The sequence below is a fragment of the Arachis hypogaea genome, chromosome 10 (assembly GCF_003086295.3).
Source record: "Arachis hypogaea cultivar Tifrunner chromosome 10, arahy.Tifrunner.gnm2.J5K5, whole genome shotgun sequence".
Taxonomy (NCBI): Eukaryota; Viridiplantae; Streptophyta; class Magnoliopsida; order Fabales; family Fabaceae; genus Arachis; species Arachis hypogaea.
This window is the reverse complement of record NC_092045.1, coordinates 99,652,288-99,665,192: the sequence shown is the minus strand read 5'-3', so window position 1 is coordinate 99,665,192 and position 12,905 is coordinate 99,652,288. Positions and strand designations below refer to the sequence as shown.

At 30.7% G+C, this 12,905-nt stretch overlaps 1 pseudogene; it reads left to right on the top strand.

Annotated features, from left to right (window-relative positions):
* The first annotated feature begins 9,032 nt into the window (after window positions 1–9,032).
* On the top strand, window positions 9,033–11,510 carry LOC112716108 (ubiquinol oxidase 2, mitochondrial-like; annotated as a pseudogene).
* Window positions 11,511–12,905: the final 1,395 nt, after the last annotated feature.

Genomic DNA, 12,905 nt, shown 5'->3' with positions numbered 1-12,905 from the left:
GTGTCTCGGTGAGAGTGGTTTCTCTAGTATTGTGGTTTCTCTAATATTAAACTACTCTTTCATCTTACCCCATGACAATAATAAATCTACAAATTCAGTCCAACAGAATACACAAATTCAATTGTAATTTTAGTCTTTATCTTATCTTATAGTTATCTTTATCTTTATCTCTATTTTATTTTTATTTACTTTTATTTTTTATAGGTCAATACTCTATATATACTTAATTTTACTTTCATAGTTTACAATTCAATCAATCAACAATCAATAAAAATTCTTTTATCATCTTTTTCTATTTTTTCACAATTTTATCATGTAGGATCACTTTTCTGCTGTGCGTGTTGAACGAACACTTGACCCAATCCTTGAATGTTCACCTTCAGCTTCAGAAACACAAATTGGATGAAAATGGAATACAATATGACAATATGTTCAGTTATCCACTTTCATCTTCACCTTTTTACTGGGACTCTCCTAGGTTACCAAAATGCCAACAGTTAAGAGAAAGCACGAACTTGACTCTTATGCTTTTATTTTATATTTTTTAATAATATTTTTAAATAAAAATTTAACCTAATCGCCAAATAGATGAAAGAAAACGTGACAGAGCCGGCCCAAACCTCAATCCAGACTCGAGATATATTCTACTGAATTTAAATTTATTATTTTTATTCAATATTATTTTTGAGTTATATTTTGGGTTATTCGGTCTGACATTATTTTTATAGTAAAAATATATATTTTAGAGTAAAATTAATAATGTTATCAAAGTAAATCTAAAAAATTTTAAAAATGAAAGCAAAATAACAAAAAATATTAATATAAATATATTTAGATATTTAAATCTTAGAATATATTAATTAGTCAAATTTTTAATAAATAAATATAATTAACACATCTAAAAATATATTAATTTAAAATTTTTTTGTTTCAATATTTTAGTAATATTGTATGAGTAATATTTATTATTATTATTATTATTATTATTATTATTATTATTATTATTATTATTATTATTATTAGTGTCTAATCAAATATCTAATATCCATCAAATCATATTTTTATTGATTATTTTTTATATGATACAAAAAAATTATAGTTTAATATCCAAAAAATTTATAAGAAGTATAATTTAAATGAACTAATTTAAAATTTTTATTTTTTTGTGTCTGAATTTTCTTTAAAATTATGTGAGAGACACAAAAATTTGTAAAAAAAAATTCAAATCAAATAACCACAATTTTTTTTATATATAAGTATATATAAAACAATATTTTTCTATTAAAAATATTTAAATAATTTTTTGATATTTAATTGCTAAATTGATATTTTATAATATCATGATAAAAAAATTTTGACTAAAATAATATTATATGTATAAACAAAACCAAATTAAACAAAACAATAAAAAGTAAATAACTTATATATATTAGAAAAAAATATTAAATACTAATAATTTTATTTAAATTTAAAAAGTTAAGATTGATTTTAGATAATTAAATAATTAGATTATTATTAGTTATTATTATTATTTGTTTTAAATTTATATGATACAATAATTTTTATCATTGTGTTAATATCTAATAACATAAATATTTCTTATACATGATAGTTTTGAAATGTGGGAACAAATAAATTATTACAACGAGAGAAATTATCTACACATATATAGTTGTTATTTGTTTTTTAAAAACTCAATGGGAGCAATTGTTCTCACAAAAATATATATATAGATCCATTCGTGAATGTCATATTATACTTATATATTTCAATTAATATCTTTTATAGGATAAAGTATATTTTTTGTTCTTAAAATTCGTCAAAAATCTAAAAGTATTTTTAAGTTTTATTTTATTTTAATTTTGTCTTTGAAGTTTTCGATTTGCATCAAATATACTCCTGACAGCTAAATTTTTAGAAAGTTTAAGATCAATCCAACAATAATGTATGACATTTATGTTTAATTTATTTGTGTTAAATGTTGTTTTTGTGAAATTATTGCTAAATTCATCCTAAATTTTTTTAAAAATTAGCCGCGACGAGTATATTTGATACAAATAAAAAATTTCTAAAATAAAACTAAAACAAAATAAAACTTAGTAGTATTTTTAAAATTTTTAAAAAATTTCAAAGAGAAAAAATATATTTTACACTTTTTTATATTATACAGTATTATTTTTGCTTTAAAATAATTTATTTTGATATAAATATGATATATTATTTGTTAAATTTATTTTTTAAAAGTAAAATTTTATTACTTTAGTATATATAAAATTTACAGATTTGTATATATTAATTTTATATTGGATCAATATTCGGTTTAACTCGATTTATTTCAGACCACTTTTAGGTCGGATTAAAATATACCTGCCACCTTTTTAAGGTAGGTCCAAGTCTAATTAAATTGGGCTCGGCTCATGAGCACTCCTAATGACACATGTTAATTTTTCTAACGGAAATAAAACTTCATTAACGGAATAATGGATGTGGCAAATGGAACATACATTTTATGTATGTATTTAATGTAACACCCCATCACACAAAATCTTATGCATAAGTCATAAGATATGGGTGGTGAGGTATTACGACCTCTAAAAATAAAATACTTATATATATAATATAATTTGAAAAAGGTTTGTAGCTATGAGCCTTTGAAAAAAGGTTTAAAACAAAGGGGCGCAACGCTCACGTAAATGGAAAACTTGCGTACGAAGAAACGTAAGATATATGTATATACAACAAGAGTAGAGGATCAAGAATACATAGTAATCAAGCTCTTAGCTCAGCCTACGAAGTTAAGGCTGGCCGGGAGTATTTACATACATACTTATAATCCCAAATCTAAAGTTTTCAAAATAAACCCTAGTTCTCCAAAAAAAGCCTCTATGAGACACTAAGGTATAATACATAAAAGGAGAAGTCTAAGCTTTTATATATACATAACAAAATATAAAAGCCCAAACTCCCATCTTCGCTGCAATAGGACTTCAGACGCCTAGCGAGATGCATCTCAACCTACATCTGAAAAACAACAATATCATATGAGATGAGAAACGGAGGTTCTTAGTATGGTTAAAGTGCCTATATATATACTAAATAAGGTCCCAGAAAAGCCAGAGGCAATCCTAGAACGCCGACACTCGGATTATAAATTTTAAAGAACTAAAACAGAAACCATGAATCAGGGTGGTTATCTAAGGTCCTAACTTAACCAAAATCAAACTAGAACCTTCAATTTCTTCACCTTTTCTCCGTTCCTCAAACTCCGATGAAATTATATAGACAGACAAAACAAACAAGTCAAACACATATAGAAAGCATATATAACAAGTAGGCAATTAGCAATTAACATGAATAAAAAATTAAACAAGCTAAGACAATGCACACTCAAACAAAACATACAAATGCACATGATGCATGCCTTTTCTACTGGCCGTAAGCTCACGTGTCGGTTACTTTGTCAGAACCCGACACATCCGGTAGCTAAATCGGATATCGTCTCTTGAAAACCGGTGGATGGTACACCACCACGAATCCCACCATTGCAAGCGACACACCACCACAAACCTCGCAAGATCTTCAATTGGAAAAACAATACACACATGTGGGCGGTAAACCACCACGAACCCCACCAAACATTCACTTTTAAAAATATGTGGGCGGTATATCACTACGAACCCCACCAAACATTCTCGACACTGGGCAAGCGGTAAACCACCACGAACCTTGTAAGGTCAAAGTCCAAAACAATTTCATTATAAATCATTCATTCATATACATATCACACTTTTACCCTTCTCATTCACAATTCACCATTTCTCAACTTTCTTCGTTTTCAAGTTACTACTCCTCTCTACCTTCTTACCACTTAACATACAACTAATGTTTTGGGTTAAAAAGGTAAAAATAGAGGTCTAGAGGTTCAAAATTATATTTTAAAACACAAAACTTACTTTGCTAATTTCAGGGGTCACGCGTACACGTGGGAGTGTATTACTGAGACATCACGCGTACACGTGGGCATACATTTTTCCATGCTCGCGTACGCAAACTCCTTGCTCACGTACGCGAGATGCCCAACCTGAAAAGGTTGGTCGCATCACGTATAATGATCGCGTACGCAAGCTATACAGAACAACAAAAATGTTGAATGATGCAGAATTTTCAGTTTTGCACTCCGAACTTTTGAAATTGGGAAGGAGAGAATATGAAACTGGAAAATAAGTTCTTTACCAAATTATTGGGTGGATTTTGTAGAAGATTCCAAGACGAACGCGTGGCCACTGATGGCTCGTCAATCGGAACTTCGAATCAAAAGTTGCGGTGGATTGAAATTTCAAGAACAAGGATTTTGTTCTTCCCCCTTTGCTCTCCACCCTTCTGCACACTCTCTCTCCCTTATCTATCTTTAATAAGGTGAAAGCTCATGAAGAGTGATTAAATAGGTTGGGCCTTGGGTCCAATACGGGTCCGATTCGTCTGATTCGGTCTGTTCGGCCCAATCTTAGGCTAAGTTTTTTTAAAATTGGTGTCAAAATTCATATTTTAATTAAATAATTAATAGATAATTTTGTTTTGTGTGAGATCTTTTATGTGTATATTTATTCATTTTTTTAATATTTTATCTTTTAAAATTATCCTTTATTAAAGAAAAAAATAAATAGGTCCCTAACTTTTTGTTCTGCAGACATTTTTATTTTTTACTATTTAAAAATACTTTTAAATTCTTGACCCCTTTAAAAATTGGACATATGTATCCCTCCATTCATATGAGTCTGTGAGGTCTAACAAAAATATGTAATGTGATTCTCGTTGTACTGACCTAATCGTTATAGATACACACGTGGAGGAAAAAATTTTAAAATGGGACAAATTAGTCCCTTTTTTTAAAAATAAGGTCGGTTGATTAGTAGCTCTAATCATGCAATTAGGGAGCTTCGTGTAGGCTAGTCGTGAAAAGTGTTAATTGTCGTAATAATGACCAGAAATGGAGTATCCTCAAGTTTAAGAAGAAGTATAGGTAGGACAAGACATGAAAACTCATTTTCAAGTTTGGTTTCATGTGCTATGCATGCCGAAGAGCTGACGGACGACGCCACTTAGCTTAAAGTATTTTTTGTGGAGTTTATGCAATAATGTATATGTCAAAGACCATCAGCAACTCTAACATACTCTTCTTGGATTGCCATTTTATAAGGTAAGTAAAATAAATTATTCTTGTTTGATTTAGAATGCGTTTAGATAGTATATAATCTTAAGTTTTGTTTGAAAAGGAGACTAAGACCGAGAAATAGAGTCTAGGAGATAGAAACTAAATTAAATTTTTGTATTGTGCTTGGTATAAAATGGATTGGATTGAGTTATGTCTAAGTATTATGTTTGATTTAAGATGCATATAAAGATTGAGAGATAGATTTAAAATTTTAAAAATTACATGAGAATATTTTTGAAAAAAAAATATTGTTAAAATTTCAATTTCTAGTATCGAAATTTTTAATTCCTTCTGTCCCTATTTTTTAAAGGTAATAAATGGATTGAAATTTTGTGTTTTAATTAAAATTTTTATTTCAATTTATGACTACTAAATACAATATTAAATCTCAATCCCCTAATTTTAGTTCTAGTCTTTAAAAATAAATACTATTTAAAAATTTTGACTTGTTGTACTGAAAAAATAATTGCATTGTAAAATTTTTATTTGAATCAATAGACATGTTATTAAAATTAGGAGTACTGATAGAAGCATGGGTAGAAAGCATTTGGATAAAAAGGATATTGAAATTATTAAAGAGAATGAAAAAAAAATGATTACTTTAGAGAAGAAGAAAAATCTATTAATTTAATGTATTGAGATAGTTGTACATGTTGTTTGTATTGCTTTTTATATTTATAGTGTTTGAAAAATGAACTAAAAAAATTAGAAAAAAAAATAGTTGTTGTATTATTTGTTATGTATTGAAACATGTCATTTAGATTATATATCATGTCATTTGTAATTGATTTGTCTAAAATGCAATTTAAATTATAATGTCAATATGTTAAAAAGAATAAAGAAGTAAGATTCAAGTTACATACATAAGCTTTTAAATTTGATGTTGAATAACTTGAAGACGAATTTGAAAAAAAAAATTAATTTATACTATTTTAAAATCACTTTTTTCACATGCATTTGTAATAGCTATGTTAGCACTATAAAAGTTATGTCACACAATTTCATTAAATCTGACAGGTTTATATGAATAGAGAAATATATATCTAATTTTTAAAGAAATTAAAAATTTAAAAATATTTTTAAATAGTCAAAGAAAATTAATGACTTATTATTATTATTATTATTATTATTATTATTATTATTATTATTATTATTATTGCTTGATAAACATGTAAACGTCTTTTAAAAGTTCTTAACATTATCAAATTAATCTCTTTATGAAAATTAGTGGGTTAAAGCATTAACGTGCTTACAAATTTATTGGGATTAAGTACGATTTTGATTCTTAAAGTATAGGTTTTTTTTTTTTTGCATATCAATCATCTCTAAGATTTCACTTTATTTTAAAATCGTCATTCGAATTAAAATACTCTTATCCTTCTTTACAAAAATACTCCAAATCAATAATGTAACTAACAAAAGAAACAAAAACAGAAGAATCAATAATATAATTAACAAAATCAATAATTCAGAAGCAGAATTAAAATCCGAGATAGGAGCAGCGACGAAGACGCGAAGCAGAGATGAGTAAAGAGCAGCGGCGACTGGCGAGCGAGCGAGGAGGAGGAGCAGAAATGCGACGCAGCAGATGTCCTCCCTCGCCGATCTGTTGGCGTCGACGTCGAACACTAGCATAGGAGCAGAAACGGTGACGCGGTGTACGATGTCCATCCTCTTTCGTTGGCGTCGTCGCCACCTTCCTCTTTCTCCTCCTTCTTTTTTCCTTCTCTGTAGTTCTCTTTCTATTTTTTTATTTTATAATTTTTTTTGTTAGGGATAATTTGATTCAAAATTTTAGGATTAAAGTAAAAATGACAATTTTAAAATCAAGTTAAACTTTAAGAACAATTTTGTATGCAAAAATAAAAAAAAGGTTAGAAATAAAAAAAAATTGACTTACACCTTAAGAACTAAAATCGTATTTAATCCTAAACCTATTTTTTACAAAATTAAATATCCATAACTGTAAAAAAATTGATGTTAGTCAAGATAATAAACATCATATTGTACTTACATGAGCTCAATGACCCAAGAAGCCTAATATCAAATAAAATACTCTTAGTAAAATTTTGGCTAGAAGTAGCCAACAGTACGCTAATTCAACCTGGTTTAAAATAATTAAATTTAAATTTTTTAAATTTTAAATTTTTATTTTAAAAAATAAAATATTATTTTTTATTCTTGAATAATTTTTTTATATTTTTTGTCATACTTATAAAATAAATAGTAAAAATTATACTTTATCCTCTAAAATAAAATTTAAAATTTTAAAAAATTCAGAATAATTAGCCTGCTCGCATATGAATAATTGGGTACGATCTTTAGATCTAATCTTAAATCCGACTTCAGGAGTAACTCTGACGCTCCCCAAGATAACCATCCACCATGAAAAAACTATGAATAATGCTGAAAAATATGGTGCAGGGTCTCTCAGCCATTCTACAAATAGTTCTCTATTAAGGAGTATGAGTGGCAAAACAGGTTGAACCCGTCGGACCGACCAACTAAACCCGCTAAAAAAGGCGGGTCAGGCTAGGATTTGGAGTCCGCCAAATTAAAAAAATTCGCTAAACTCGCACCGCCAAATTGGCGGGACGGGACGGGCCAGTCCGCCGGGTCAAAGATTTTTATTTTTTTTTAATTAAATAAAAGAGTGATTACTATTATAAAATTAATAATTATAGAATTTTTAAACATTTTTTTTGTTTTTGTTTTTATTCTTCTTTTAGTTATTAATTTTATTTATTTTATTTTATAATTTTGTATATTTGTTCAAATTATGTGACTTATTTTTTAAAAGATGATTCTATTGACATATTATTTTGAACAATTTTATTGAAGTTAAAAATTAAAAAAAGATAGTGAAAAAATTATATTATAATTTGACTATTTTTTTATTTGTATTTGATTTTTTGATTGTTTTTTAGTTAATTTTAATGAATTTTTTAAATAAAAAAAAGAGTCAAACGGGTTAGCTCGCCAATCTGCCATAAAACGGAATGAATTAACATTTTGAACTCATCTTAGTTGGTAGGATGCATCGGCTCGTCCCATTTATAAAATGAGTCTAGGCAAAATAGAATAGATTAGAACGGACCGACCCGCTTTATCACTCCTATTAAAAAGCAATTATCGTTTATACGCGTACTAAAGAACACTTCAAAAGTTTAGACCATCATCAATCTCCACAAATTAAACCACTTTGAAACAACTATATCAAAATAAAAAAATAACCGTTCAACTCTTAGAGTTAATAAAGTGTCTTATTTTTTTATTAATTGCATTTGATGAAAAATATTAAAAAAAATTACCCACTAATTCTTTTCCATCCCTATTATATATGTAATTGATAATTGATCATTGATAATAGACAATCTAACAAGAAACAAATTCTTTTACGAAATAAAATTTTGAGGAATAATTTTAGTAAAAGTTTTTTTTAGACTCATTTGAACTTTGCAGTATTACTCTTTTCTAAATAATATTTTTCTTCCCAAATTGCACCTCCCTTTCACCCTTTGGGATATCAACGATCAACGGTTGTCGGTTGATAAAAGGACAAGGGCTATTTGCCTATTTGGCTATGCAGGCTCTACATAGTATACGCTGCACTGAATCTGATCCACTCTAACCGCCTTACTCGATCAAACTAGATGCTCATTTTTCGTGACAGTTTCTTATCTAAAACTGCGCGCTTCTATTGCCAATCAAACTCCCTCCACCCCTTTCCCACCCATCATACCCGTCCATTACATCTTAACCGCCTAAATCCACGGTCAAAAACACTTCTAACCGCTCAGCCCTCACTCATCACACGAAACATGCACAGCACCGAAACTTTCTACTCCGGCGCTTCTATTTCCCTCCATACATAACCGCTAAGCTTCCTCCTCGTTAAACTGCAATTTAAAAATTCGTGGCAATTCTGTTGAAGAAGTTTCAATAAGAGCCGCGATTCTTCTCTCGAAACGATGAAGCATGCTGCATTCAGTTCTGTGGTTCTCCGAGCTCTGATCAACGGCAGGAATAACTGTAACCGTAGTGGCACCGCGGTTGCAACTGCGACGGTGATGCCGTTTATGGCGGCGGAAATGAGCCGCCACTGCCGGGTGCTGGTGGCTTGAAAAGAGGATTCCCCTGCTGGAAGAGAATGATGGCTTCCGAGTCCCTGCGGTCGCCTGTTGAGGCAAATTCGACGGAAAAGAAGGAGGAGGAGAAGAAGAGTGAAGGCAATAGCCTTGTGGCCTCGAGTTATTGGGGGATTTCGAGGCAGAAGGTTACGAGAGAGGATGGGACGGAGTGGCCTTGGAACTGCTTCATGGTGAGGAACTGAGGATTCAGTTTCTGATTGTTTGAGTCGGCAAATTATTTAATTATTTTGTACTCTATATATTTACGGCCTTTTATAGTTCTATAGCTCTGAAGTATAAATGTTCATGCGAATTTCCGTGCATTGGTTCGTTCATTATGAAATTTACGATCTGTTAAGGTAAATCTTAGCATTACCACAAGATTTTGTTGCTCTTATGAAGTAGAGGTTTTTTGTTAGTTGTTTTGTCATGCTGATAATTATTGGAATTCTTTTAAAGAGGTTATATCAGTATATAGAACCACTAGTTTTTTGGGCTATGGCTATCTTTGAACAGATGTTAGCATGTTTTCCTTTTTGTCTATGCAGCCGTGGGAGACTTACCATTCAAACTTGTCAATTGATTTGACCAAGCATCATGTTCCAAAGAATTTTCTGGATAAAGTTGCTTATAGGACAGTGAAGCTCATCAGAATTCCGACTGATGCTTTTTTCAAGGTGTGTAGTATAAAATCCCCTATAGTGGGCATCATCCCCAACAAAATAAAAAAGAAGCCAGTATATAATTTGTGTATAAAGGTGGATATATAAAGAGATACCACAACTTCATTAGCAAACTATCAAGATATTTTCCATGTGTATAAGTTGTCCTTCATCATAATCCATGGCGTGATATTTCTAGAGACAATATGGTTGCCGTGCAATTATGCTTGAAACAGTTGCAGCTGTTCCTGGAATGGTGGGAGGAGTGTTGTTGCACCTGAGGTCACTCCGCAGGTTTCAGCACAGTGGGGGCTGGATCAAAGCATTGCTTGAGGAAGCAGAGAATGAAAGAATGCACTTAATGACCATGGTGGAACTTGTGAAGCCTAAATGGTATGAAAGAATACTTGTTCTTGTTGTTCAGGGAGTTTTCTTCAACGCGTTCTTTGCGCTTTACTTACTCTCCCCAAAGTTAGCTCATAGAGTTGTTGGGTATCTTGAGGAGGAGGCCATACATTCTTACACTGAGTTCTTGAGGGACCTAGAGAGTGGTGCAATTGAAAATGTTCCTGCTCCTGCCATTGCAATAGATTATTAGAGGCTTCCCAAGGACGCCAAATTGAAAGATGTTATAACCGTCATTCGTGCTGATGAAGCTCATCACCGAGATGTGAACCATTTTGCTTCTGTGAGTGTCATTCAAAACAATGTTTATCTTTTGGTTGTGTTGCAACATATCCTCTGAAATCGTTTATGCTTCTTTCATTTCATTTTCTCTCAGAAGTTAGATACCATTTTTTCCCCTTGGAACATAGAGTTTGAAAAGTGTGCATTTAAGATATATGGATATATAGATAGTAGTATACCCGAGGAGCAATAATCTAAAGACAACTAAAAATGACAATTCTTCCAATTTCCTCAGCCCTAACTACAATTTCAATATAAAGGATTGTACAGACACATTCATTAGTTTGCAGCTGAGAGTATCCATTCCATCATTCATTTCACCTACAAAATGCTGATTTAACTTAACTTTCTACTGAAATATTAGTAAACTATATGGAGGTTAGAGAATCAAAAACCTAACCACTTTGGTAGACTTGGTATCATGTGAAAGATGCATTTTCTTCTCGTGGTATGTTCTTATCCTTGATTTGTGGTCGGTAGGTTCATTGTTTGCTTTTCTAGGGAGGATTAATTAATTGACCATGTTTGGTATGACTGTATTCACATCTGCATATTCTGATTGCATTTGTACGTTGGATTTTATACAATTATGTTCTTCTCGTGTAGGATATCCACTTTCAGGGAAAAGAACTGAGGGATGCACCAGCTCCTATTGGCTATCATTAGCTCTATACATTGCTGTTGCGACAAATTCAACCATGAGGCTAAGTCCTCTTTGGTGTTCATCTAGATAGCTACAAGTACCAATATTTTGTTTGATACAGGAATTCCGTGTTATACCGCTATTATACTAATGAATATGATGATCCTATAGTCCAACTCATCTGAAGACAAATATGTTTATAAGGAAAACAATACTTCGTTCGATATGATAGAGTTACAACAAAGTCAGAACACTTCTTCCACCTTTGGTATACGATATCATAATCATAGACGGAACGTTTTGATTGGTAAGTCGTAGTTCGAAGCTGAGGCATCATATTCAAAACATATTTTAAAAATCTAAAGTTAGCAGCATCAGTTTACAGCTAAATGTTTGTTTCGTTAGTCTTTTTCACATGTATGCTTACGGGTTACCTGTTAAACCTTCCCACTAGTTGTCTTTTAACAATTTCAAACAGAGGATATGAACTCAAGTGAAATTTTGTTCGCGTGGCGCGACATGATGTTCCAAAATTAGTATTGCATAAAGACTCACCATTTCACATCTTATATCTTGCATTAGGGTGCCGTCAACCATTTTTGTTAATTCCTTAGATCGTTTCCTAATTATAGTAAATGGATGCTCTATTATATTCATTTCTGTGGGGGTTTATGCAGCAGCTATGAAGCACGGATTCGCTCGTAGTCCCGGCGTATCTGTGTCGGACGCGAGTACGACGCCGACACGCGGTGGATACGTCAAACGAGTGTATCGGCGGCGTATCTTCTTGCGGTGCAGAATTTTGGTGAAGCGTTCACGAATCCGAACGAGTCCGACCCGATTCAGATGTTCATGAGACAAATATTTTTAGACTGTAAATCTGCAATTGATTTTGTGATTTTATGGCTCGATTAACCGATTTTTCCTTTTTAATTTTAAAATATTTTAAAATAAAAACAAATCAAAATTTAAATTTAAAAATAAAATAATTAATAAATTAAAACCTAAATCTACTTACCCTTTGTTTTTGGTGACTTACTTACTCATTAGCTTAGCCGTCCTTGATTTTCTGCGTTATATTGAAGAAGAAGAATAGAAAATACAAAGGATGATGGACTTGAAGCTGTGGTGTTTACGAATGATGGACTTGGAAGAGAAAAAATTGATACATTTTCTGTTAGCAAGATGATAAGAGTAGATTGAAGTTTTTTATTTTTTTAATAATTGCATAATTTTAAAATTTTTTTATGTAACTATATTTACTCTTATATTTATAATATAATATTTTATTAATTTAATATATTATTTAAATTTTAATTCACAACGTATTTTAAACATGTCGTATCCAATTTTTTATAAAAAAAATATGTTGGGGTATTCGTATCGTATCCGTATCGCGTGTCGTATCAGTGCTTCCTAATGGAGCAGCCACCAGGTCATTGTAAGGGTTGTAGATGAATCTTTTTCTTTCTTTCCTAGCAGATGTCTAAATACATTCAAAATCTCTAACAATAAGTTTACAATTATTTTCCCCATAACTTAACCAAGCAAAATTGAAGACTATTCTATTA